The following is a 23,346-nucleotide window of genomic DNA, read 5'->3' as shown; positions in this document are numbered from 1 at the left end:
CATTTAGAGAGAGTCACAAATTAGTGGCGTTAAAATGAATTTGCGTTAACGCGTTATTAACGCGTTAATTTTGACAGCCCTACTATAAATACAATAATAATGTACTGTAATGCACTTTTAACATTATAATGCACTTCTATAATTTGCAAAATATTTAATGTTTTTGATTACTACAAATTTTGAAGCTAACAATTGTGCTTAATTTGTTAGCCAAGTAAAGAAACATTTACAATTATCCAAAGGATTTACAAAGCTAAGGAAAACAGCAAAACAAGTCATCTTATGTAGGGTTCACACCAGACGCGGTAGAGGCGGCAAGCGCGAGTGATTTACATGTTAAGTCAATGCAAAGACACGAATTGAGCGTTGCCGCCGGAAAGTTCTGAACAAAAATCTGAACTTCACCGGATTTTCATGCCGCGTTAACCAATCAGGACTTTGCTGTAGTAGTGACGTGATTACAGGAAGCGAGCAGACTCTTAGCGGAGTCGCAAAATTACGCGGCTTTCACACGCAAATCAAGCGAGTAACCTCAACTACGCGCAAATAGCGCGTTTTTGCCACCTCTACTGTGGCTGGTGTGAATGTACCATTAGGAAAGCAACAATATAAGAACTGCTATACTGTACAAAGTTTCCTTCAGCCTACACAGCTCACACCCAGCTATCAAGTTTAGTTAGAAAGAAAAGATTCGTTTTTATAAACATTGAGAACTTGGTTTATACAGTTTATCACAAATATGTACATGGTAAAAAAAATGCTGTTTGCCATTAACTTACTAGACTTAAATTTATGTAATTGAATGGCAACAGTTTGTTCAAAGTTAAATGAACATTAAACATTAACAAGTCCCTATCTCAACAAAATAAAACCATACAATAACAGCCTCATGCAAAGCACTCTGGGAACCAGAAATCATTTTTATGTTTTTTTCCCTTCAGATTTTGGTTCCCAGAATGTTTTGCATGCGGCTGTTATTTTAGTTTTATTCTGTAAAGATAAAGACTTTAATGTTTAATGTTTATTTAACTTTGAACAAACTGTTTCCAGTAAATAACATAAATATACAGCCCAGTCTCACGAAATTTCGTTGTATAGTCACGTAATTTTTTGATTCTTTTTTCATGATATTATCACGAATTTCCGAGTTTTTCGTGATCGTATAACGAATTCCTGTTTTCGTGTGATTATCACGTATTGGTTACTCAACTGTTTTGTCCTTTTTTCTTACCATTGTCGCTTCGTTTTAGGGTTAGATTTACATAAAATGACATCCCTACCCAAACCCAACTCTAACCCTAACGCCAGGCGACATATAAAAAATATCCGTAAAAATAGTATAAACCAATATATAAAGTGACATTCTAATGCAAGCACCAAATCTAATCTTAAACCGAAGCGACAATGGTTTAAAAATAGGAAAAAGCAGTTGAGTAACCAATATGTGATAATTACATGAAAACAGCATTATACGATTACGAAAAAACGCGGAAATTCGTAATAATATCACGAAAAAAGAATAAAAAAAATGACGTGACTATATCACGAAACCTTGTGAGACTGGGTAGAAATATAAATCTACCAGTGGCGGCCGGTGACTTCTTTATTCAAGGGCGCACAATGTGAAGTTCGTCACAACATGTATGTAGCGCGTCATGTGTGTGGTTCGTCATTTCAAAATATGTGTTCTGTGTGTTGAGAGATGTGTGCATCACGTGTCATGCCAAAATAAGTGCCTGCTGCAGACGCATCTAAAGGGTTAATTATAAAAGAGACGCTCGCATTTGCCAGATACTTGCATAATCTCATGTGTAATCAGAGTTTAGTGCTACTGTAAGTTAGTGTCTTACGTGTATTTTGTGAATGTAAGCGTCTCTTTATCATAAACGGTTTTGACGCGTGTGCAGCAGGCACTTATTTTGACAAAACACGCGATGGACATGGTTCACATGACGCAACAAACACACACTTTGAAAACACGAGCAACACACACGACACTCCGAACACATATTTTGATTTAGCGCCCCTCGGAAAAGCAGTCACGAGCCGCCACTGAAATCTACATTTTAACAAGTTTAAGAAAAAATTTTTTGGTAAATTTGCCAATTTAAAATAGGACCAATGTCTAAAGACGTGTTATTTCAATAGATCAATGATGTCAAAAAATGCAAATAAAAATTTGAATTATGGTTACATTTTAAATCAATATCACTTATTCTCATTTACAGACGCTAGCACATGAGGGCCAATTCAATCTGTCTTTATACAAGAAAGGAGCTGCAGGTGCTTTGGTGCTTCAGTGTTTGTGTGAAAAGTATAATAATCTCTCGGTGTCAGATGCCATTTTGATTCCAGGTTCAGCAAACACACGACTGCAGTTCACCTTAATGGACATAATGCTCCGCTGCTTTGCAAATCCATGAAACTCCATCCCGAGAAAAATTTGATAGACTCACGGGACGCCTTCAGAAAAGAAGTGCTTTTTCTTTTTTATTGCTGTTGCGCTCAGTGCAAAGATGGAGGTCAATGAAAGCGAATATAGCAGATTCACTTTGCATGCTGATTTAGGGGCCTTCCTATCCGCGGGGCCGTGACAGTGCTTTCCCCGTAAAAGATTTCAATTTGTGGAGGGAGAGACGCCAGGGGCCTAAAATAATCACGCTTGTTCCGAACCCCTTAAGCTCATGTTATGACGAAGGCAAACTGTCAACCGCTAAATAGAAAAACATTATAGTCTTTCTTTTCGGAAAATGCACTTGTCATTTTATATAGGGGATACGTGTATCTCCCTGCCGGCCACAAAGCACTTTCTGTCACTTTCGTTTTGCTAGCACATATCTCTTAAAGTATAGAGAAATAAGGCGCTATATTGGCTGCTATTCGGGTCATGGCTCCACGCTGGCAGGGATTCTGTTCAGACTCTCCGACCTCGATTTTTTTCAGCGGGTGCAGGGACGTGTGAACACAATCCGTGATTACTAGGATTAGATTGGTTTAAAACCAGGGGTGCCCAAACACTTTACTCTGAAGGACAGTATACATGCAATTTCGAATCACGCTGGAACACGGGGGACGGGGGGTGGCTTCGAAATAGCGTGCTTGAAAGGAACCCTGGTGTGCTGACGGGGTGAGGGGAAAGTGGCACGGAAGGCGCTGTGATTTCACCGTGAGCACAGCCAAGTCGACTGTGAATAATGTGGTTTAGAGGTCCGGGGTGATGCTCGGTTTTGGAGGGCTGCCGAGAGACCCCGCTCTGCAAGCCCCAGATGAACTTTCCAAAACTCACCAAAGTCAACGATGCATTTCAGCTCTTAATTAAAGGAAAGCACACACTTCTAATTAGTATAATTCTGGGTACTAATTTGAGGGGTCATTAAGGCACAGGACACTAATCTCTATCAAAACCCGGCAGAGTCATTTAGAGCGGCTGGTTACGCACCAGGGCTGAATGCTTATGCGGACGTTGAGCTGACTAAAGGATCGGATTACCACCCTCTCTTATAGATATGACACAGCAACCTGGTATTGTCAAACACAGATGAGCATTTGGCCCAGGCAGCCGGGAATTCATATGCCCGCATCTTTATGAGAGTATGTCTGTGAAAGAAATTTAAATGGATAGAATAAATTCAGGCTCGCTCATGCTTTTTCTAATGATTTTAGTAAAACCTCCAGTTTGTTTAAAGGTGCAGTGTGTAACTTTTATACAATCTCTTGACAAAAATGCAATATAATATACATAACTATATAATCAGTGGTGTATAAAGCCCTCACAAAATAAACTGTTATTTTTTATTACCTTAGAATGAGTATTTTTTATCTACATACATCGCTGATCCCCTTACATGGAAGTTGCCATTTTGTTTCTACAGAAGCCCTTAACAGACAAACTTTTTTTACTAAGTTGTCTCCAACGATGACATGGTTGTCCAGTGGTGGCTACCGTAGCTTCTCTATGCATTTTGGTGAACGGTGGACTAAAACGTTGGTTGCAATTTGCAACCTCACCACTAGATGTACTAAAATTTACACACTGCACCTTTAACCATTCGCACAGAAAAATTCAATTGGCATGTTTGTTTGATAATTGCAATTTAAGCTAAAATTGTGTTAAAACGTATTATAAAATCTGGTGCACTGGTAACAGTTTAAGAAACATTTATGAAAATAAAATGCCATTTTATGTTGACAAAGTGTCTGTTTATCCACCTGTTTCTTGACGTAAATGTGGCCGCCGCCATCTTTGAGCTTTCCTGTTTATGACTTCCGGTGGGCCCTAAGGCTAATGGTAGTCTATTGCGAAGGACACTAGTGTGCCGTTTTAACTGGCTGTTTAATGTTTATTATGAAATCCAGGAAGACCAACATAATTTGTGCAGTTAGGGGTTGCCATAATAGCTAATACAAATGCAGGAAATCTCTACAAAACATTTGTTTTAACCATAATCCATGCACAAGAACTGAATGTGGCGCACTTGCACTCATGATCTGTATTTACAAATCCATCCAGTAAAACCTTTCATAAACATTGCCAGTAAACAATAAATACACAAATTGTTAAAAAACAACTAATATTATGCTGATAAAAATATGCAGATTTAGACGATTTTTTTATTCTGCTAATATATATTATTACAAAAATGTGATTACAGTACAGAATACAACATAATCTGCTTAGTTAATGTTTATAATAGTTCGTAATGTGTTTCTGTCAGGAATCGGAAACGGAGAGAACCCAAATGCAGACATGGATACGAAAACACAATAATAATTTATTAAATACAAAAACAGAAAACAAAACCCACTAGGGCGCAAACAGAACAAGGCAAACAAAAGTCAAACAATACTGCACTAAACCTCAAAATAAACAAACACTAGACATCGACTGGACCATGAACTAACTGGCAAACTTACAGGTAACAAGGCACGATAGATCAGACGAACCCGTAATGGGCAACAAACACAAGGACTCTTATTTAGGGAAAAAATAAATTACATACACCTGGAAATCATTACAAGTAAGGGATCGGGGAAAAAGTGACGAGACCCGGGAAATGCGTGATCAGAATAAACCAATACTAAAACCATGCATCTCCCACATAAAACATTGTACTGTCAGAACCCTGCCATGCAAACCAGATCTAAATACAAACAAGGATCTGGCAGGATCCTGACATTTTCACACAGTACGCGGCAACCGTGAGTGAGACTTGCGGAAAGCGGAATAACGGGGGCGGTTACGATTCCGCTGCTTGCCGTGTACCGTGTGAAACTGGCTTTAGACATCTTTAAAACACAAAATTACATGCAGTGTATATATTAGTTAGTTAAAGAGCTCCTATTTCATTGCTAAATAACAACGTTATGTTGTGTATTTGGTATAATACAATGTGTTTGCGTGGTTTATGGTTAAAAAACACATTCTCTTCCACATACTGTACATTTTTGTATCTCCAGATTTCACTTTCTTCCTGAAACGCACAGATTTGAAAAGCGCTGTGTCCCTGATTGGCCAGTTAATCTGTACGTTGTGATTGGCCTGAATACCGCTGATGTCAGACGAAAATTTGACGCACCTTACCATGTTTGAAAGATTCGCTTACAATGCAATGCTAACAGGAGTTAACTTACAGGCTGTGAGTCCAAAGCGGGAGGAATTATGATAATGTCGGTCTTCTTTACGTCACCAATCTCAGGAAGTAAACTGTTGCCCCTTCAATCAGTGTGTTTGTTATAGTCCAAGAAAAGAGATTTACGCTGGAGATGATAACTCACAACATTGTTTACTTTGGGGTTTTTACATTTTGCATATCGTTAACATGTACTAATACACATTTACACACCAAAGGAAATGTAAAATCATGAATCGGACAATAGGTGCAAATAAAATGTTACCCCTAGTCGTAAAATTTCCCTACTTAAAAAAACTGTCCACACGGTCATCAGACAAATCAGTAAAGGTGTCAAGACAAGAGCCAAAGCAAACACATCTGCCTCTCAGAAGGGCAAAACCCCCCATCAGTACGACCGTCCAGGCTTCGGTTGTGCCTGAAGCTCATCTCTCCACTGGAGCCCCTTGTAATCGTTTTCATTAGCAGGGCTCACCTGTTACGCTTCCCATGCCAACTTTGATTAAGACCCAGCAAGTGGCCGAGAGCATCTGTGAGCGCCAGGGCCGAGGGCATATTCATAACAAATGGGAAGTTTTGGATGGAGATGCGGACATCCAGCATCTCCAACAGACGGGAAGAGACGAACCGGACTTGTGTGCTGTAGAGTTGGGAATGATCCACCCTGTCTGCTGAGCCAATGGACCATGGAAACCAAACCCGGGGAAGCTCTTGAACACATGGACAGAATGGAAAGTGATGAACGGTTTAGGAAAGGTTGTAAATATCAGCAGCTGCTCAGTAGCGTTTTTTATAGCATTTTGTTATATTTGCTTGTTCTTTTATAATAAACCCTTCACGTTTAGCTTGGTGCTAGTCTCAAATGAAACCTCTGATCGTGTTGGTGGCAAGCAGCTGTCAGACTAATAACCAGCCAAACCGTGACTCTCCTGGACTCAAGTAAGCTCGAACATTGACTGTCACCTCAGACAGACAAATCTATTGTTATAATGACAAAGTTATTAAGGAGGTGAAGAAAACCTGGCTGTTTTGCTCTGCACGTTGACAGAAGGACTATGACCATGATAATGAGTTTTTGCATTATTAGGCAGTAATGAATGAGACACAGGGATTTGCTTCTGTGTTAACCTCAGGCAAAACAGCTGGATCTGTCATTCACAGCGATGGGAAGTAAATTGAGGCTTGTAAAAGTATTTCCTCATTTTTTTGTGATTAAGATTTCCAATTTCAAGCAACTGTGAAAAAATGTATTTATTAAAATACCAAACAATAAATAAATAACATGTAGAGTTTTATTTGATGCACACTTTGAATGGAATATAAAAATTATAAGAATGATTTTATTGCCTTTTTTATCCACACATCTTTCTGCTATATTTGTTTTAACACTTGTTAACTATATACGGTTTCAGCAGTAACTACATAAACAAGCAGCTTTCGTGGAACACACGTAACTTCCGGTAAACTCTGCCAAGAATAAAAAACAACAAAGTCCTTTTAAAGTAGTTTATTTATATAACAAGCAAATTAAACAACATATAGCTTACATAGGAAACCAAAACATTTGTTATTTTCGACGAGATATTTCTTCAAGAGTTCAGTTTAGCAACTAGTCAGACCATTAAACAAACAGATATCAGAAGTAAAGTTACGACCAGATGCGTAATCGCGTCACAGCACGTGCATTCAATGAAACCGTCTATATGTAAATTTGGTAACTGGGCAAACACTGCAAAAACATAATTATGCAGGCATGTGTGAATAAATATCTCGCATGTGTACATCGAGTCCTTTTCCAACCCCTTCTCTGTTTGCCAAAAGAGCTTGCAACAACGTGTGGCTGACGGTAAGTTAATTTTCATTAAGACACAACTGACAATCAATTTTAAATGCACATTTTAGCAGTTATCTCAACCCATCCTCACCCCATGTCGTCAATATTTGACGACACTTGACCATTCGTCAATATGTGACGGGGAGGGTATACCTTTCGCGTCATTTTTTGTGACGAACTGGGGACTTCAATACTATTACGTCCGTTGCATTCTCTTTCCTATTTTCTTACCATTTTCGCGTCGGTTTAGGGTTAGATTTACATAATGACATCCCTACCCAAACCTAACTCTAACCCCAACGCCAGGTGACAACTGTCATACCTAACTCTAACCCCAACGCCAGGTGACAACTGTTTAATTTCGTGTACACTGTTTAATTTTGCGTAATCTAACCCTAAACCGACGCGAAAATGGTAAGAAAATAGGAAAGAGAATGCAACGGACGTAATAGTATTGAAGTCCCCAGTTCGTCAAAAAATGACGCGAAAGGTATACCCTCCCCGTCACATATTGACGAATGGTCAAGTGTCATCAAATATTGACGACATGGGGGGAGGATGTGTTGGTTATCTTGGTGTTGTCGTCAGATAACAAATAATAATAAATGCATTGGTCCAAATTGGATGCAAGGCCACTGGGGTTTCTTTTTGTCTGACTCGTGTGTGCGGGGCTGCTGACTACACACACATCGGTGCCGTTTATCGGTTAAAAAAATTGCCACTGGGACGGGTCGGACTCGGGTCTGATTTTTCATGATCGTTAAAAAAATTATTTATGCATGCCGGGTTCAGATAAAAAGTGATTAACATCGCCAACTAGTGGCCAGGTATGTGCAATTTTTGGATTTTTTGCTGATCTATGTGAACAGGAATAATTTTTGACAAGTGTGGATGCGAAATGTAAAAAAAGCAAAGGAAAATATTTCAGTTTTTAGTACAAATCGCTTGTCGTGAAAACATATCCTTAAACAGAATTCACTTTACATCTAGCCTATGTTTACACATACATGGTTATTTTGAAAAAAAAAGAGACATTAGCCTTCGTTTGCGCCCTTCGTTTACACATAAACGTAAATTTCGCCTCTGAAACCGATTCTTTCTAAAAACTTCGGCCAATGTGAATATTTTGAAAACCTTGTTTGCACGCTTGCATGTAAACTGAGACAAACGGATGTTTAGGTGGTCAACGTCACAGCATGCATCAGAGCTCGCATCTACGTCAAAAGTGCGACCTATGTTTACACGTGACTGCTACTCTGAACGCTTCCATGAGCACATTTATGTTCGTGCAAACTCATTTCATGTGTTTGTATTTCAAATACAGCTGCTCCATTATGTCGAGGAGCAGAGACGAGTGCTCGGAGGTCAAAATTTTACACGTGTTCGACTTCATGCGGCGCAGCAAGAACTGACAGGGGGATGATGTCAATTTACCGCGAGAGCGAGTTGAGAAATCACACGTAGAGGTCTAATTTCGAATCGCTCTCTCTGTACTTTGACATCAACGAACATCTACTGCAACAACTCCTCCCTCCAAAATGACGAACCAGTCCGCGTATCACCAGCGCTGCCGGTAATTGGCTTAGGTGGGTTTGAGCTTCTCTTGACGGCATATATGCAGGGGTACGTGTAAATGAACACTTATCTTATCTGAAAACTGACATGTGTGCACAATATTATTTTTGAAACCAGAGAGGTGAAATGTCCGTTTAAACGTAGCATTAGTCATTTAGCAGATGCTATTATCCAAGCGTAGACTTCAACATGATAACCAATTTAACCAGACAAAAAGCATGGAATATGAAATGTACAGAGAAAGATGACGTTCCCTTTCAGTCGGTCACTACGACGTCACGTCGTGACCGACGAATTGGGAACCGCTTCGCGGGTGACCTGTCTACTTCGAGAGCTATCGGGGGCGCCGGTGAGCTTGGCATGCAGGTGTTTGCGTGGTGCCGGCGCCGCCCCGCCAGGTGCGTGTGTGGGGCGCGGGTGCATAATACCAAATCAGCTTTATTGCTTCGAAGCCGGCAGACATCTGCTCACGAGAAGCTATTCTAAAACTGATCTTCGTAGATCCTGTTCTGGGAAGAAAAGTCTCAGCTTGCTGAAGTTGGTTGGGCAAAGACACCTCAGCGGAGGCTCGCAGTGTTTCTCCACCCTTTCTCTCTCTCTCTGTCTCTTTTTTTAGGACTTGAGTTCGAGTGAGTGCGTTTGCCTCTCCCTGTGTGTTTCACCAGCTCGCACAAAAGAGTGATTTCCCTAAAAGAGCAGCACGTTTGAGCTTTGTGTCTTTTTAAAGACAGCCACTCATTCGTGTCACGGTCGGGGTCGTCTTTTTAAAGATGGATTTCCGTCCGTGCTCCGTTTCTGGATGCGGTGTGTTCATCGCCCCCCAGGATGGCCACAAGCGTTGTCTCTCATGTCTGGGGCTCCAGCACGCAGAGGCAGCGTTGCGTGATAGCTCATGCCCCGTCTGCGAGGGCATGACTATAGCGGATTTGCGGAGACGGGTGTCGTTCCTCCGGCAACGGCCCCCGCCTTCCCAGTCTGGTGCTGCTAAGGGCGCAGCTACCAGATTGGCGAAGGATGACCTCCGTATAACGGTGCTGGGTCGGTCTGCTGGTTCGTCCAGTAGCTCCCAGCGCCCTGATCCGTTGCCAGCGGAGGTCCCGATGGAGACGAGCGGCCCGTGTTCTACGGTGTCCTCGCGCTCTGTCGAGCCTCCACCTGACGCGATGTCCACCGTAACGTCGGAGGGGGGGTTGTCAGCCTCGGACGTCGATCCGGATCCGCTCCCGCCTTCGGGCCAGGTTGCGGCTTCTGCGTTCGACCCTGAGATGGCAGCCATGCTCGCTCGGGCGGCGGAGGCGGTCGGCTTGGAGTGGACTAAACCTCCCCCACCTGAACCGTCCCGCCTCGATGATTGGTTCTTCGGGGGTGCCAGGGCTTCTCAGTCCTCGCCCCCGGTGCCTTTCTTCCCCGAGGTGCATGAAGAGCTGACGCGGTCGTGGAAAACCCCGTTTTCCGCCCGGAACCGGCCGTATCAGCCTTCACCTCTCACCTTTCTCGAGGGTGGAGATGCCAAGGGGTACACTGGTATCCCGTCAGTGGAGCGCCCGGTCGCGATGCAGTTGTGTCCGGCCGGTGTCGCTTCCTCCTGGCGGGACCAGCCTACTCTCCCCTCACGGGCCTGTAAGCAGTCTTCGGCGCTGTCCGGTGCTGCTTACAAGGCTTGTGGGGAGGCAGCCTCTGCCCTGCATGCCATGGCATTGCTGCAGGTTCATCAGGCTAAGGCTCTGAGGGATCTGCACGCGGGAGGTCACGACTCGGCGGAGTTCTCCGAACTACGTGCGGCTACAGATCTGGCGCTTCGTGCGACCAAGGTCACCGCACGCGCCGTCGGGCGTGCGATGTCTACCCTGGTAGTCCAGGAACGCCATCTCTGGCTGTGTCTGGCGGACATGAAGGACGCTGATAAAACCCGGCTCCTGAATGCTCCGGTTTCCCAGACCGGCCTGTTCGGCGAGACGGTCGAGGAGTTTGCGCAGCAATTCTCCGCGGCCAAGAAGCAGACTGAGGCCATCGCTCAGATCATGCCACGTCGGAAGCGTCCTGCGCCTGCCCCATCCACGTCGGCGCCTCAGCCTGCTCCTCGCCGAGGGCGTCCTGCGGCGGCCGCCTCCGTTCCTCCCCGGGGCTCTTCTAAGAAGCGAGGAACCGGTCGTCAGCAGCCCGCCCCGCCCGCTCAGCCCGCTTCAAAGGGTGGTAAAAGAAGATCAACGCGGCCCTGAGACGGGCGACCTAGAGATGGAGGGGATCGCTCTTCGGGAGATGGTGAAGGCACCACTCCCCCCACCGGAGGAGGGCCGGTTGGGGAATCTTTTGTTTCATTTTTCTGTTCCGCCGACTTTTCAGTCGGCACCCACAAATCCACAAAAAGAGCGAATTCCACTTCCATCTCTAGGTCTTCAGATGAGCTCCGGAGATACGAGCGGGCTCATAACCCCCCCTCGTTCTCCGACTCATCAGAGGAGAACGAGAGCGACGCACGGGCTCATAACCCCACCGCGCTCTCAGCCGGTAGGAGACAGCTACGGGCTCATAACCCATCGTCTCCCTCCTCCTTCGCCAGAGGGTGCATCGAGTGGTGTGAGGTGTCTTCAGCAGAGCCTCCCTTACTCAACCACCCAGCAACGGACTCAGGTGAGTGTTATCACACACAACACTGCTGTCGGTGCGGCCGTTACGCACACACCGGCGATCACCTCCGTTGCGCCTGCCGCGGGTACACCGATCGTGCCTTTAGTCCCTCTCGCACGGTATCTGGGGGCGTGGGAACAGCTTCCCAGCCCGTCGTGTTGGCTTTTACGCACGATTCGTCTCGGCTATGCGATCCAATTTGCCCGGCGTCCCCCCAAATTCTCCGGCGTTCGTTTCACTACGGTGAGAGCTGCCGATGCGCACGTCCTCCGTGCGGAGATCGCTGTCTTATTGGCGAAAGACGCGATCCAGCCGGTCCCTCCAGCCGAGATGAGGTCGGGGTTTTACAGCCCTTACTTTATTGTACCCAAGAAAAGCGGCGGCTTGCGACCGATCCTGGACCTGCGTTCGCTGAACCGTGCACTTCACAGAATGCCGTTCAAAATGCTGACGCCCAAACGCATATTTCCATGCATTCGTCCAAACGATTGGTTCGCATCTATCGACCTGAAGGACGCGTACTTTCACGTATCGATTCTCCCCCGACACAGGCCGTTTCTCCGCTTTGCGTTCGAGGGGCGAGCATACCAGTACAAAGTCCTCCCATTCGGGCTCTCTCTGTCGCCCCGTGTATTCACCAAAGTAGTGGAGGGGGCTTTAAAACCCCTGAGAGAGAGAGGTGTGCGCATTCTCGCGTATCTGGACGATTGGCTAATAATAGCTCAAACACGTCAGACGCTGTGCGATCACAGAGATTTAACTTTAAAACACCTCGCTCGTTTGGGTCTTCGGGTCAACTGGGAAAAGAGCAAGCTTTGCCCCGTGCAGAGAATCTCTTTTCTCGGGATGGAACTGGACTCGGTCGATTTGACAGCTCGTCTAACAGATGCGCGTGTACAGTCGATTCTGACTTGCCTGAATACATTCAAGAGCAAGAGCGCGGTCCCGCTGAAACAATTTCAGAAGCTTTTGGGGCATATGGCAGCAGCCGCAGCTGTGACACAGCTCGGGCTGCTTCATATGCGACCGCTTCAACATTGACTTCACGATCGAGTCCCGAGGAGAGCGTGGCTGCGCGGCATTCACCGTGTTATCATTACACCGGCGTGACGTCGCACTTTCACTCCGTGGTCAGACCGTGCGTTTCTCCGAGCCGGTGTGCCTCTGAGACAGGTCTCCAGGCATGCGATAGTATGCACAGATGCGTCAGACACGGGGTGGGGGGCCACGTACGATGGGCTTGCGGCTTCGGGGGTCTGGACGACACCCCAGCTGCATTGGCACATAAACTGCCGGGAAATGTGGGCTGTATATCTTGCGCTCGTCCGTTTCAGCAACGAGTTACGGGGCAAAGATGTATTAGTTCGTACAGACAACACTGCGACCGTGGCGTACATCAATCGTCAAGGCGGTTTACGCTCGCGTCACCTGTCGCATCTCGCCCGTCACCTCCTCACTTGGAGTCAGAAGAATTTGAGGTCTCTTCGTGCCATTTACATCCCGGGCACGCTCAATGTAGAGGCGGATGCGCTCTCTCGGGCTGCGCGTCCCGGCGAATGGCGACTCCACCCCATTGCGGTTCAGCAAATTTGGAGACGTTTCGGCAAAGCGCAGATAGATCTGTTTGCTTCCCCAGAGACGACCCATTGTCGCCTGTTCTATTCACTAGCCGACGACTCGCTCGGCGTGGATGCATTGGCACACAGCTGGCCGCGAAACATGCGCAAATACGCGTTCCCTCCGGTGAGCCTCATTGCGCAAACCTTATGCAAAATCCGGGAGGACGAGGAGAGCGTGCTGTTGGTGGCACCGTATTGGACAACCAGGAGTTGGTTTCCAGAACTCTCTCTCCTCGCGACAGCCCCTCCGTGGAAGATTCCCCTGAGGAAGGACCTTCTTTCTCAACAAGAGGGCACATTATGGCACCCGCGCCCCGACCTGTGGAACCTCCATGTGTGGTCTCTGGACGGGGCACGGAGGATATGAGTGATTTACCGCAAGAGGTATCTAACACTATTGCTGCTGCGCGAGCGCCGTCTACGAGACAGGCTTACGCGCTTAAATGGAACCTGTTTGTCGACTGGTGTTCTTCCCGAAGTGAAAACCCCCGAGAATGCCCGATTAGTGTTGTGCTTTTATATCTCCAGCGTCGTTTGGAGAATAGGCTGTCACCATCCACTATTAAAGTCGATATCGCTGCGATATCAGCTCACCATTCACCCGTAAACGGTAGAACAGTGGGTCAGCACGACCTAGTCATTAGATTTCTCAGAGGCGCTCGAAGACTGAATCCTTCGCGTCCCCCCTCTATTCCTCCTTGGGACCTGTCCTTGGTGCTGAAATCACTCCAGGAAGCCCCATTCGAGCCTCTGCATAGTGTGAGTGTTAAATTTCTTACAATGAAAACTTTAACTCTCCTTGCTTTGGCTTCTGTTAAGAGGATAGGGGATATTCATGCATTTTCGGTCGATGAATCGTGCCTTCAGTTCGGGCCGGCTGCATCCAGCGTAACACTGAGACCCCGGCCCGGCTTTGTGCCCAAAGTTCCCACCACTCCTTTTAGAGATCAAGTGGTGAATCTCCAAGCACTGCCTTTGGAGGAGGCAGAACCAGCCATGGCTTTGTTATGTCCTGTTCGTGCACTACGTGTGTATATAGACAGGACGCAAAGTTTTAGGACCTCAGATCAGCTCTATGTTTGTTACGGTGGTCAGCAGAAAGGAAAAGCTGTCACCAAGCAGAGGATGTCCCATTGGATTGTGGATACTATAGCCCTTGCATATCAAAAGCAGAATGTGCCTTGTCCATTTAATTTACGTGCCCACTCTACACGCAGTGTGGCATCATCTTGGGCACTGGCTCGCGGTTCCTCGCTAACAGATATTTGTAGAGCTGCAGGCTGGGCGACACCTAATACGTTCACAAGATTCTATAGTGTTCGTGTCGAACCGGTTTCCACTCGGGTTCTTTCTACTAACTAGTTAAGAATGCCGAGGGTCGGCTCGTGTGTCGGCTTGGAGCCTCTATTTTGGTGCTGCACATTTGCACCATTATGGAAGGCCATCGGGGCAAAAACGTCTAAAAAACTGTTTTTGCCTCTCCTCCACCGCCCTGATAGCTGGTGTTGCGGAGCATCCGCTGTCAACCTATCACTGATGTATTCTCTGTAAACCTGTGTAGGCTAGGCGTCCACATTTGTCCCCTACGTGGGGTTCATTTGTGTGTATAGTCCGTGGGGTTCTAATCCTCCACGTTTTTCCTTAGCAGAGCCTGCTCTGCATCTCTCAACATACCATGTATTGTTCAGAGACTTTATTTTGAGCAACCTGTCGGTTGTTTCATATATTTTTATGTCATCCATTTAACCTTCTTAGGGGATGGCTTCCGCAGTGTTCTAGCTCCGCTCAGTTTAGACGCTTCTCCCAGTTCGCTGCTTCACTATCGTGGGTTAAGGAACAGGTAGTGACCGGCCTTCTGCATTTCGCCTTAGGTTCCGCCCCTTTATGTGGAGGGCGGAGGGCTTTTGCAGGCACTGGAAGGGTTCAGCTGCAGTGGCGTTTTGGTAGGGATTCCCAATTCGTCGGTCACGACGTGACGTCGTAGTGACCGACTGAAAGGGAACGTCTCGGTTACGTATGTAACCCTCGTTCCCTGAAGGAAGGGAACGGAGACGTCACGTCCCGTCGCCACAGTTTGCTGTTCCATTGCTGTTCAGGCCGGGCACTGTTGCTCGGCTTCTCAGCAATAATATAGCTGATTTGGTATTATGCACCTGCGCCTTATATACGCACCTGGCGGGGCGGCGCCGGCATTATGCAAATACCTGCATGCCAAGTTCATTGGCGTTTCTGATAGTTCTCGAAGTAGATAGGTCACCCGCGAAGCGGTTCCCAATTCGTCGGTCACGACGTGACGTCTCCGTTCCCTTCCTTCAGGGAACGAGGGTTACATACGTAACCGAGACGTTTTGCATCTCTTGATGAACTACATTGCATGTTGTTGGTGAATCACCAACGCAAAGAAACTTTTAGTGAATTCAGTCTTTATTGTTATTGTCATGTGAGGTCTAAAAAACAACGAAAAAGCAAAAAATCTGAACTTAGTTCAAAAGCTCTTTACACAGGTTTTATTTGATCTCCCTAAAAAACTGTGTGGAGCTTGAGTCTGTACATTGTGCCCTTGTCTCTGAGTTCTTGCATCATACTAAGACATCAATCATTTGCACTCCCCCCTTCAGATTCCCCTCTTTCTCTATCTCGCTCCTGAGCAGCGACTACCAGACATCAAACGAAGAGAGCGCTAATCACAGAGAGAACCGCAGGGTAAAGCAAACAGCTGAGGGCGACAGCATATGGATGGAGGGGTGTCAAACGTGACTAGAAAGGTACAGCTGAGGTCTTTCTTTCTTCTTGCTTGGCATCAAGGGGCGAGGCTTATTGACCCCCGAAATATCACCCATCTGACACCCTGACCTAAATCTGTCCTGAACGCCTTTATCTCGACAGAGCTCTTGTAGGTTTTGACGTGCAATGTGACACATATCAACGATCGGGACACTGATATGACTGATAATACAACACGTGTCCCTGTCTTCAGCTAAGCTTCCTTTACACTTACAGCAGACTGCAGGAATGCTGCTTAAACACTGTACTTGTGTTTACTTTGAGTTTAGTAGCTCTATGTGTGTGCACACAGACCCTCTGTTTGAGCCTGTACAGATTTTGAGGAATAATCAATTATTCTGAGATTGAAAATAAACATTTTTGAGTGATATGTTTGTGTTTTTTCAGTATGGACCTGAAAAACGTAACTACAAAGTGAATAGTAGAACTTAAGCCTTTACGCTAGCATATAGCATTAACTAGCCTATAGCGCTAACTCAGCAGTTTTTAGCATTGTAGACATTACAATAAATTTAATGTTGGGGTGTACATCATTGTAGACATTACAATAAATTTAATGTTGGGGTGTATTTGCAAATTTACACTTGGTATTAAGATGTGTTTTCATCGATCGGATCACGAGAGAGACACATTACGTTTACACCTGGTATTTAAATCCGTCTCTTTTGTCCACTTTCGACCGCTTCTGTGCTGAATACTGTGAGGGGGGGTTTGTGAGACGGTGGGCGAGTCTCTCTGCTGTCATTCAAACATGAGCGGGAGTAATTATGAGTTTATATGCACGCAAACTAATATTATGTCAGAGGCCACTGCTTGTTTAGCAAGTAAACATGCTGCACAGTGTTTTGTACGTGTGTATGTAAGAGCTTTCTCTGAATTTTCGGCGCAATTGATGAAATAGGAACTTTCACACGCTTTCAAAACGAAACTACGGAGATCAGCCGCTTTAGTTTTATGAATGAAAGGCTAAAAATAGCGCTATTCACCGTGTGTTCACGCCAGAAGTCAAAAAAAAAGATGTAAAACTTGTGTTTAATACCTCAGATTAGATAAATGGGCGAAGAGAAGGCGGTCACGTGTGGCTGTTCGAACACATTCAACCACATGTGCGTTCCGCAACTCCAAAGCGATCTGATCGAAAGTGGTTTCGACCGCCTCTGGATGTGGTTGAGGGTGGTCGGGGGTGGACGAGCTCAGGGCGTTTTGGGCGCTGTTTGCACCTGGCGTTGACGTCGTCCACTTGTGATCCGATCGACGAAAACGCATGTTAATGCCAAGTGTAAACAACAGCCTCCCAGTGTTATGTTGAGATTGCCCGGTCTTTTGCATGCATGAGGTTAACATTAAAAGGAAACAATCGTGTTTGAAGCTCATGATATATGTCATTACCATGTACAGAACTCTTATTATTTAAATAAATACAGTTTTACATTCTATGGCACTTTTAAATCCTAAACGCATATTAAAGTGACAGCTCTAAATCAATGTGTCTTCACAATTGTCACTAGCTGGAGGAGCTGTCAAGAGACGTCTTTGACACCGGGGTGAGCTTTATTTTGGCAGTGTGTTTATTTGTGAAGTTCAGTTTGAATCTTCCTTTAGGTCATGTTTTTTGGCTGCCTTAATGAAGGCAATTTGCCAGATGTTTCCTCTTCCTGTCGTTGAAGATGAGGCCTCATTTGCATTGCATGATACTTTGAGAAATTACAGGTTGACAAAAAATGCATCCGCGTAACATCACACTTGTCATGAGGGTCAGACACAAACATCCACTTATGCTAACATAAAAATAAAGTGGTACTGGATCTGCATAGGTATTGTAAACATACATAAAAATCCTACTTCACAAGTAAGTTCAATTTAGGACAGAATTACACGGGGAGTTCATCAAAAAATTAAGCTTTTCACCTTCATGTTGTTTAAACACTCCATGGCTTTCTTTGTTTTTCTGAATTTTTTATTTCTTGTTTTTGTTTGCGGTAGGAGTGAATTGTTACCACCTTATGAAGTTAAAATAGTTGCAGATCTTGTAGATTGAATTGCAAAATAAATTTTTATAGATTCTCTACTGAAAAACATTTGATTTTTGTGACGATTTTGATGGAGTGGGTCAAACTGACCCTAATTGCATTCCCTAAATATCACATTATGAACAAACACTTTAAAAGTATGATTTTTAAAAATGCATTTAACCACAATTTTAACAAATATAAAAGTAAAGTTTTATGTCTTTTTTACATAAGTATGTTTAAACCATCCTAAATAAAAATGTAATATTGCTGTGAAATAAAATTAAGCATGTTTTTTCCTAAACAGGTCCCTCTTTTATTCTTGAGGCTCAGTGTACAAATTCAAGACATCACTGTTGACGTGATGTGCACACATCAAGCATGTGCTTTCTGCCTTTTTGCATTATACACAAATGGTGTTTGTTTTGATATTATGTTTTGTGGGTCATGTTCACCTCTGGTTTTCTGTGGGTCTGAATTCATCTGCTTTACACAGTATTTCATATACATTGAAAATAGAAATGATAGTTCACTTTTACTTTTCTGTGTTTTTATCAGTACTGAAAACAGTTAGAAAAGCTCACTGTTTCCTTTCCAGGGTAGTAAAACACCAACATATACACAAAAATATAATACAAAAATGTGTCAGATTGACCCGCAAACAACAAAATTGTAAAAGAAAAAAAATTGTGTTAAAAGAACCTTTTTCAAAACATATCAGTGTATCCTCACATTGCATGCATGTTCATGGCCCTAAATCAGAAAAAGTGACAAAATATCTGGAATAAAAAGATAAAATAAGTAGTATTTCATATACATTGTAAATAGAAATGATAGCTCACTATTACCATGTGTCTGTAAAAGTCTTTTTCAGTACTTAGAAGAGTGAGGAGAAACATTTTTACCCTATTTTAGGATATTAAAATGCCAATAAAGCAACATACACTGGAGAAATATATTTAATTTGGGTCTGTACAGTTGCTTTGAAACAAATCGTTACAATGTTTTGCATACACTTTAAAACATATCAGTTTATCCTAACTTTGCATGCACACTCATGGCCATAAATGAGAAAACTTAACTTTTTTCCGACAGCTGAGGGTCAAATTGACCCGGAACATTAATATAAGGGTTAAGCTACTTTTCTGGTTTTAGTTTGTTTAAGGTGGCGGTAGAAGGTTTAAAGGTCACATTCTTTCTGATCCCATTTTTTAAACCCTAGCTAGTGTGTAATAGTGCTATAATAGCATAAATAATACCTGTAATATTTTCTTTAACAGAATTCCTCTTTCAAAGTCTACAGCGAACGGCCGGTTTGGACTACAGCCCTCTATTTTCTGCTTTAATGACGTCACTAGAACAGTTTTTTGACTAAACTCCGCCCACAGGAATACGTCAGTCGCCAGCTAAGCTAACGGCAAGCAAAGCTGCTGTCGAATCACAACACACTAAACAAACTACACAATCAGAACTAGTTACGTATTTCTAAAGGAGGGACTTCATAGAACAAGGAAGACATCAGCCCATTTTTAGGACAGTGAAAACAGCGCTATACAGATAACTAATTTGCGTGAAAAATACCACGTTTTTTACACGTGAAACATGAACACATGTTATATTGCGCACTGTAAACACAATCAAAGCTTCAAAAAACACTGATAGAACGGATCCTTTAAGCTGGTCCTCACAGCCTGGCAAAGTTGGTCAGGCTGGTGGTGGGTCATCACAGGTATGAGGCACTTTTTTTGTACAGACAGGTAATATCGCAATTATAGTACCCACTATACTTATGAAACATTGGCTTGCATTTCATGATGTATCATCTAGTTTAATGAAGGAATGTGTTTTTCACATTCAGATACATTTAACATTTCAAACAGTTGACTGTTTGAAATGTTCTTCATCTGTTGGTCCTTCATAACCTTTGAAACAAATGAAACCAGATGAAACAAATGGGCTAGCCCTGCTAACGCTAGCATTACTCCCCTCAATTGCGTGTGCTAATAATAACAACATAACAAATTTGCTCTTCTCACTCGAGGAGGTAAGAACCCAGATGAGGAAGTGCAATGTTTTTCACCGCCCTGGTGTCAAGCAGCCTGGTTCCTTATGCAAACATCATTTATATCAGCGAGTCATTAGCATTTATCCATCTCATAATATCAACACATTCAGTTTTTGTTGCATCAAAAAGCAGATTGCGAGGGAACCTAATCTGTTTGACGCGAGGTTGGATGATGGCGGCTGCCACCGAATCAGCCCATTAAGAAGCCTGTTTTGACCGTGCCACATCCTCTGATCGGGAAAACAGAGCTGTCGCTTCCACTCAAAGCAATTATCGCAAGTTGTGCATTTACGTATCTGTCGCCGAAGCAATTTTTGCCTTTTTCCCTCCTGATGCTTTGTCCTTCCCCTTGTTTTTGCTGCTAGGATCACTTCAAAGCACACAGAGTAAATTCAGTCAGTATAACCTGTGAAACTAAGGCTCAAATACTGTCGTTTTCAAGGTATCAGATCCGTAAGAGAAAAGGCCTTGTCACCAAAATGAATTATAAAAACATTTTACAGAGAGTGATGTCTTTTTTCGGTGTGTGTGTGTGTGTGTGTGTGTGTGTGTGTGTGTGTGTGTCTGTGTGTGAGAGCATAAACATTTTTTTTCCCAGGATGACTTGCCTCTGGAAAGTGTTTGACAGCTATGAATAATATCCCGGCACACAGCTGAGTATGAAAACATTTCCATCCACAAGAGAAGCTAAATGAATGAAATGTATCTTGAATGCTAATGTTTAACCATTACTTGCTTTCACCTCACTGACGATCACATTTACTTCACAGAATGTCTTTTATTTACTGCATTTTTTAAACCACAGAAAGTTTTGATGTCATAAATGCATATACGGCTTCATACAGTAGGCCTATGTTCAATCTCATGCACAGCTCCACAATAGTTGATTATGCATGATTATTTAAGCATTTTTACTTAATATTGATCTTCTCTGGTTTTGGGTCCTTGAGGAATAAGTTGAGTTACGTTTAATTACTCCAATGGCATTATAAAACAATGCAATTAGAAATAAAACATTTTCACATGCAAAGTTACTTCATGTTCACATCAGCAACTTTGTTTAATTAAACATTTACATGCTTTGAACTGTTGCAGCCTTCTCCCTTGGGACACTAAAACATTTCATAATCACATTTCTTTGCATCACACCACCTTCTATTATTTTTTTTTTTCAAACTATTGTTGTGCATGTAGGATATTGATTATTTTTAACATTTTTATATTTAAACATATACCAACAGTGGCAGTTCTAGACAAATTTCACTAGGGGGGCCAATGAGGGGCCAGTGTTTTACCAGAGGGGCACATTAAAAAATGGCAAGAAATGATATTTAAAGATTATAGGGGTGGTTACAGGAACTAGTTTAAGACAGGACTATGCCTTAGGCTATGTCCACACGAAGCCGGTGCATTCCCTATCCGATCATTTTTTTCCTTGCTCTAAAAAAAAATCCGTAAACACGAAACCACTGAAACCGACTGAAAGCGGTGTAGTATATATGCCGGACCAGTATGGGGCGCTGTAATTCTGCCACAGATATACACTATACACGGAGAAGAAGACTTTGAGCATGCGCATAACCAACGTATGATGTTGTCCATTATCGCTTGTTGCTTACCACAATTGCATAGAAGCAATAGATTTTGCTGTAATAAAGCTAGTAGGCTTTAGTAGCTTCTGTAGCACGAACACAATCACGTAGTCTGCCGTTATTGTTGTTGCTGTTACGTGTGACGCTTCCGACACGTGATGTGATGACGTTTTCGCTTCACAAAATATACGGATTGGCTGTACAGACAAAACCGCAAGGGTGTCGGTTTCAGATTTATCCACATTAGGACCCGGTTTCAAAAAATAGCAGATTCAGTCTCCCAAAACGCCGGATCCGTGTGGATGAAACACCAATACGATAACAAATTTATATGTATACAGTGATACGCGTCTCCGTGTGGACAGCCCCTTAGTTTAATTAGGAAATATAACTAGTTAACAAACATGCCTTACTAAAAACATTACTTGTGTGCATTTTGAAGCAAAACAAAGGAAACTGATGTATTTTAAGATATGGCATTGCTAGTTTTTTTGAGGTTGTACAGCTCTTACATTTATTTTAGTCTAGGACTAGTCTAATCCCTGTACGGGAAACCACCCCTTCAACTTTATTTTACTTTACAATCATATACATATTTATTTAATACAAGAGTGAGTGGAGGTGCAAAAGAGGAGCTGGGGTCTCATCAGCTCCCTTGTTCAGTAGTCAGGGCACTGTGGTTAGGTAGTCTGCCATTATGCCAAACGTTAGTTACCTAAAAATTCCATGCAACGCAAAAACCAGTGAGCATCGATGGTCCCATGTTCCCTTACTGGAAATCACGTGACCTTTTCTAAAGCCCTCCAACCGAAAATCACGCGAGCCTACTCAATATGAAATGCAAACTTTTATAAAGACAAACGTTTGTTTTAGTTTACATATAAACACACACTGCTAGACAGTTAGGGACCACAATCTACTAAATATTTAAAATAATATTTATTTTAAATTGTAAAGATTTTTATATGTAACATTTAATAATATTCCTCCAATTTTATGCACGTATGTAAGAACATAATTACAGCGCTTTTAACAATGTGTAAACTTTAAAAAGTTAGCGAGATGTTGGTTTTTCCGGTTGTTGATGAGTAACAGCTGTGAATGATCACAATGCGCAGCCACGTCACAGGAGAATAAGTAGTGTCCCAATGTCAAGTGAGCTAGAGTCCTTACCAGTGCCCGAACCTGCATACACAACATCGGGAGATTGGGAACAAATTGAGACACTCGCCGAGCAGCACCCGCAGCCAGCAACAGTGCAGCGGTTGGGTGCGTCGCTCTAATTTGCCAGTGTAGAACGTTGCGTCGCATTAGTTCCGCTTTTGGCGCTCGCGTGTAAAATCAAAATAAATGTATACTTTTTTATTTGGTCAGCACGGGGTGGCCACAGGGGTGGCCAGTGACATGTCTACATTGGCCTCCGTGTAGAACCGCCACTGTATACCAACATGAAAGACATTTGAGAAATGTTGTGTACTACAAATATTTCAATTTGGGCCAATCTAGGAAGGCTAATTCACAGGCTTACGGTAGCTTTCCCAGGTGTGTTTTGTAAACACTGATTACCATGTGTATGGTTGCGTCCGAAAGCTCTATGGCCTTGTCCCTAA

The 23,346-nt window shown here is 43.6% G+C and overlaps 1 long non-coding RNA gene across 2 annotated transcripts in view; it reads left to right on the top strand.

Moving 5' to 3' along the window:
* Nucleotides 1–16,438, top strand: part of LOC129428003 (uncharacterized) — a 51,949-nt gene extending 35,511 nt beyond the window's left edge. For both annotated transcript variants that reach the window (XR_012373160.1, XR_012373159.1), the window contains exon 3: nt 15,905–16,438. This is a non-coding gene — a long non-coding RNA (uncharacterized lncRNA). The remainder of the gene's footprint in view (nt 1–15,904) is intronic.
* Nucleotides 16,439–23,346: the final 6,908 nt, after the last annotated feature.

The sequence above is a fragment of the Misgurnus anguillicaudatus genome, chromosome 14 (genome assembly GCF_027580225.2).
Source record: "Misgurnus anguillicaudatus chromosome 14, ASM2758022v2, whole genome shotgun sequence".
Classification (NCBI taxonomy): domain Eukaryota; kingdom Metazoa; phylum Chordata; class Actinopteri; order Cypriniformes; family Cobitidae; genus Misgurnus; species Misgurnus anguillicaudatus.
This window is presented reverse-complemented; position numbering and strand designations above follow the sequence as displayed.